This window comes from Pantherophis guttatus, chromosome 2 (genome assembly GCF_059756535.1).
Source record: "Pantherophis guttatus breed Tessera chromosome 2, ASM5975653v1, whole genome shotgun sequence".
Classification (NCBI taxonomy): domain Eukaryota; kingdom Metazoa; phylum Chordata; class Lepidosauria; order Squamata; family Colubridae; genus Pantherophis; species Pantherophis guttatus.
In genome coordinates, this window is record NC_142064.1 from 240061933 (window position 1) to 240067932 (window position 6000).

Consider the following 6000-nt stretch of genomic DNA (forward strand, 5'->3'; position numbering starts at 1 on the left):
GGGGGAGAGAGGGAGAGAGGGAGAGAGGGAGAGAGGGAGAGAGAGAGAGAGAGAGAGAGAGAGAGAGAGAGAGAGAGAGAGAGAGAGAGAGAGAGAGAGAGAACTTTGCACTTAGTACTTATGCTAAATACTGGTTTTTTTTACAAAATGAACATAAGCCAGCCAAAATGAACTGTGATTTATTTCCCATTGAATGGAAAAAGTTGCTAAAACTTGTAAACATCTCACTTCCTCAGATCAATGAGAGAAAACACTGGTTAATTTTGCAAGACATGTTATTGTATTTTAGTTTTGAAATAGTGAAGGACATAGTACATAGAATAATAGGGTTAGAAGGGGCCTTGGAGTGCTTCTATTCTAACATCCTGCTCAAGCAGGATACCCTAGACCATTCTGGATCAATGGCTGTCCAAACTCTTCTTGAAAACTTTCTGTAAGCACCCACAACGTTCAGAGGGAAGCTGTTCCACTGATTAATTCTTCTCACTGTCAGGAAAATTTTCCTTAGTACTTGAGTGGATCTCTCTTCGATGATGTCCTATCTTTTACTTCTTCTCCTATTCTCAGGTGCTTTGGAGAATACATCAACCCTTTCTCTGTGATAAACTCCTCAAGTAGTTTATGAAGAGCCTTGATAGTACAGTGGTTTAATGCATCCTGTTATTAACACAGCTGCCTGCAATTTCTGCTCGTTCAAATCTCTCCAAGGCTCAAGGTTGACTCAGCCTTCCATCCTTTCTAAGGTAGGTGAAATGAGGACCCAGTTTGTGGGGGCAATAAGCTGACTTTGTATAAAATATACAAAAGAATGAAGGCTATTGCTTAACGCATTGTAAGCTGCCCTGAGTCTCCGGAGAAGGGCGGCATATAAATCAATTTAAAAAAAAAAAAAAAAAGTAGTGGAAGACTCCTATCATATCACCTCTAACCAGTGGTGAAATCCAATTTTTTTTTTACTACCGGTTCTGTGGGCATGGCTTGGTGGGCATGGTGTGGTGTGGCTTGGTGGGCGTGGCAGGGGAAGGATACTGCAAAATCCCCATTCCCACCCCACTCTGGGGCTAGCCAGAGGTGGTATTTTCCGGTTCTCCAAACTGCTCAAAATTTCCACTACTGGTTCTCCAGAACCTGTCAGAACCTGCTGGATTTCACCCCTGCTCTAACCCTCCTCTTTGTTAGACTAGGCATATGAATTCCCTCAATCGTTCATCATGTGGCTTAACCTCCAGACCCCTTATCATCTTTGTTGGTCTTATCTACATTCTTTTTAGGGCTTCAAAATGCTTTCTGTATCATGGTGACCAGAACTGGATGCAGTATGCTAAGTGTGGTCTCACCACTGCAGTATATGTGGACATCTTTTTTGGGGGTCGGGGTGGGGATAAAAACAAGTGCTTTCTCTTTTCCACTCTGATCATGCCCTACATGAGGGCTTTCTTTGATGAACATTTTTTGCATTGTTATATTATTTGATGCCAACATTTTAAAAGGCAATTTGCAGAACTACTTCTCCTTTCCTCTCCTCTTATATTTATACTGACAACATGGACAACATATTTGCAATTCTGGTGAGCAAGTCTCACTGACCTCAGTTGAACAAATAACAAACCAAATAAGCATACAGAGAATTGGGTTTAAGCCTTTGACTTAAGCAAATTTAGGAATGCCAGTTCCTTAATGAGATGTAAGTACATCCAGTGAACAGGTATCAGTTAAAATACATTGCTTTCTGCTACATACAAGGTCTTGACATGAAGGCATGCACTATTTCAGTAGAATACAACAAGCTCCAAAATGCACCACCAATTGAAATCTACCATAACCTTTACTCCGGCTTTAAGCCACCAGCATTTGTGTCCCTTGCACCCCTTCTCCATATCAAGGAATTTCTCTAGAATAGATGATTCATGAATGGTAGATTGAGATTTTCACAATGTTCTTTCCTTTTTAACATGCAAATTATCCCATTTGCCAGATCAATTAATAAACAGCTACAATTATCATTATGCCAATAATCTTCTTTGCTAAGTTTCAGAGATATCAATTAGCATTGAGAAATGAAGGAGGTAAGACAGTGGCATACTAATATCTTCAAAGGGAACACAACAAAAATGTTCATTCCCTTGTTCAGAGGGCTATTTTATATACTAGTAGCTCTGCTAAGCTTGTCAAATACTACCCTATTCTTCATTGTCATTCTTTCCTGCCAAAAAACAAAAGGAAATTGCTTTGTTGTAATTGGGTAATTTGGCACCAAATCTCAGTGGTGGGATCTAGGGCTGGAAGGGGGGCATGCAAGAATCATAAAAATGAGCTTGGGGTTACATTGATGACTTCCACTAAAATGCACTCAAGGCTGATTTAGGTTGTTTTGACTACCTTCCAACTATATATACTTGTGAGCTAATAAAGAACTCCTCATCAATCAGTCCTTTGTGACCAATAACTGAGCACAAAGAACTAAAACCAATCGGTGTTTTCTTGCCAGCCAGGTAATAAGAGCGTTATTCCATCTCTTTAACTCCAGGATGAAATGCACATCTCTTCTTCTTTTCCAAAATAAAAATGTATCCAATAGAAGAGAGCACACCTATCCCAGGGTTGAACTATGGAATCCTTGGCGCTCTCTGATCAAGGTTATTTGTTTGCAAATGTTTCATTACCCAACTAGGGAACATCATCAGTGCCAGTGAGTGTGGGGTTTCCACCTTGTTTATAAACAGTAGCTTGCCCTGCCAGTTTTAGTAGGAGTGTGGTTTTCTTCTTGATAGTTTCTTGATTAGGGTATTGCTTTCTCCCTGGTTGGTTCTCAGGTGTTAATCCTTGCTTATCTGGGTGTTGGGTGTTGAAAAGAATATGTTCTGCTGTATTGTTAATAGTGAGGATTTAGAGTAAGAATTGTGAAATGTAGTATGAGGTATTAACTGAATTAAGATTTAAGGTGGGTTAATAAAAGGATAATAGTTTTGATTAAGTAAATATGAGTAAACTTTTTTCTAAGATGGTATTAGTTGAAATAGGTGATTTAAGATTAAGAAATAAGTGTTATGGCAAAATAGAATATATAAAATTTTGTTAAAGATGAGAAAAAATTGAACAAATTGTTGACTGGATCAAAGCTCTGTTCCAAAAAGATGTAATTTGTGTGTTTGAAAAAAAATTAAAAAAAAAACTTTTTGCAAAAAAAAAAAAGAATATGTTCTGGTCTTTTTTTTTTCCTTCTTAACTTTTTTTTTTTAAATCATTGCTTTTGAATGGCAGATAAATATGGTTTATTTCTTATGGTTTATTTATGGCATATTCATGGATTTATTTGTCCAAATGCCAAGTTTCCAGGAATTTCCTAGAGGTTTTAGATTTAGCTTGGTCTAGGATGCTCACAGTTTCCCAGTTGTGATTATGGTTGAGTTTGTCCACTGTTGTTGTGAGATTGAGGAGTTTTTGTTGTATCTTCTGAATGCTGGTTGGTGTTCATGGAGCAATTGGTATTCAGGGAATTTTAAATAAGCTGAACTCTTTAGAGTGTTAACTGACCTAATTTTTTTTTTCAATCTCCTTGAGAACAGTAAAATACATTCTTAGCACATATACCATAATGGTTGCTTTCACACCTGCTTTGAAGTTGTGGTTGCCAATTTTAACTTCCAGGGAAAACACAAAGCAGAGGAAACTCATCTTCCCGGGATCCCACTAGACATACACATGGCTGTTACCTGCAGCTGTAAATTAGCTCAGAGTAGCACTTTGAAGGGTTCCCTTTGCCTGCTTGTCTTATACATCAGCACTTTCTGAAAGCCGTAAAAACAAGGCTGTGTGTAGCAGATCGAACCTCTGTGTCATATTCTGAGCTCCAAAAACACAAAAGAGTTGGGAAAGGATGGGGGAGAAGGAGAAAGATCTCTTCAATGCTAATCACTGCAAGCCGAAAAGGAAAATACACCAAATTATTCATGCCACATTTGAAAAATAACAACATGACTTGCAAAATAAGCTCCGTTAAAGAAGCTATAACCGGGGTCAACGAGGTGAGATATAATCAGGCTTCCAAATAACATAGGGAAGAATGGGTATTAGAGTCTCTAGCGCTTATGGTGTGACTATATGTCTGCATAACGTGTCAAATGCTTCTTCGGTATCTAAGTGCAGCTGGCTCAATTGCTCTCTGGAGATCTCTCCAGGCTGCTTTTATGCTGGCAGGCATGTCAGGGCACGTTTCTAGTTTCAGATTTCTCCCAGTGCCATTGATTCAGGACAGTATGGAAGAAGTTTGCTCTCATCGTGGGTGATTGAAAATGCCATATAGTGCCCCGCCAAGGCAGCAAAGCTACGATAGCAAGAGCACTCGTTCTAAGAGGCCATTTTCTGGCATGTTCTGTACCCTGAAATTCTCAGTGAGCCTTTGCAAATGTAACTGTTTCCCATAAGTACTCCTTCACCCTAAGAATCTGGCACATGCCCTGAAAATGGGGGTGTTCCTGCAATGCTGATCTGCAGACTGAGAGACTGCTGTAAGTGCAGAGTTTGTTCGGGTGTAATGATATCCAGCCCCAAAATTTCTCCAAACATGTATTCTCATTTTTTCATATCCTATGTTGGATATCATTCAGATCGAGGAGTTTTTCAAACTCCTATTTGATGGTTTGCAATGTTCGGCTTGGTGCTAATACAGATAGTCTACAACTGGGACCAGAATTTCTGTTGCGAAACAAGGTGTGTTTTTTTTTAAAATGAGTCATTCTCCATATTTTATGACTTTTTTTTTTTTTTGCCATAAATTGTTAAGGGAATCATTGCAGTACTTAAGGGAATCATGTGATTATGTGAATTTGGTTTCAGTTGACTTTGCTTGTCAGAAGCCCCCTAGGGAAGTGGCTCTGAAGACTTTTTTATTTCAGCAAGCTGGGCTGGGTTAAAAATCTTTTAATTGCTGAATTTTATGGGTAAGGGGTTTTAAATTGGGGGAAGCCAATATAAATTTAATTTTGTTTTTATAGTATTTTAATGTTTATATTGTATGTTTTTTTAATTTTGGCTGTTCACCGCCCTGAGTCCTTCGGGAGAGGGGGTGGTATAAAATTTTTAAAAATAAATAAATAAATAAATAAATAAATAAATAAATAAATAAATAAATAGGCAATCCCATGACCCTAGAACGTTGGAACCATTGTAGATATACGCTAGTAGCCAAGCTCCTGAACTTTGGTCATGTGACTGTTGGAAGAAATATCCTTCTGGGTTCAGTTCCAAGTGGGGAAAAAGACACTGGATTCATGGAAGTTGCTTGGAAAGAAGGTTTATTGATGAACAGGATCACATGCCTTGGCGATCTTGGGTGAACAAAAAGGGAAAAGATGCTGAGAGTCCCTGGGTTTTATACCCTCTCTGGTTTTGAACTTCCCGGGGCACAGGAAGATATCCTGATTGGTTGCTGTCAGAGATCATAGCTAGCCTTTTAGGTTGTCTGTGTGTTATGTTTGGTTGAATCTTGATGGGTGATGCAATGAAGGGCAATTAAATGGCTCTGCCTGAAGGAGGTAGATCTTTCTTATGTAGAATGGACTGGCTCAGGCCTTAATATCCGAGTAACAAAGGTGGGGTGTGGGCTGAGTTTCTGCCTCCCTTTTAGGGAAAATATTCTGCCCTTTTAATAGTTCCTAAAATATTTCATTTTTCTAAGAGAGGGGTGGGTTTTAATTTCCTACAGGACTATGGGGATGCTTTGATGGTTGTAAGTACAAGGGCTTGTTGTAAAACACATTTTTCACTGTCACTGCAATTTTGAACAGTTTCTAAGTGAATGTAAGTCAGGACTACTTTTACATGCGTGACCCAACTCTTTGATAAGAGCAGAATTAGAGAATTTCAATTGATGCCTTATATCTGAGTTGCTGGCATGATATTGTTGGAAGAAAAATCCGGTCTGGTTCCAAGTCAGGAGAAAGATGCTGGAAGTAAAATGGGGGCTGGCTGCAGGAAAGAAGATCTCTGTTTATTTGGATG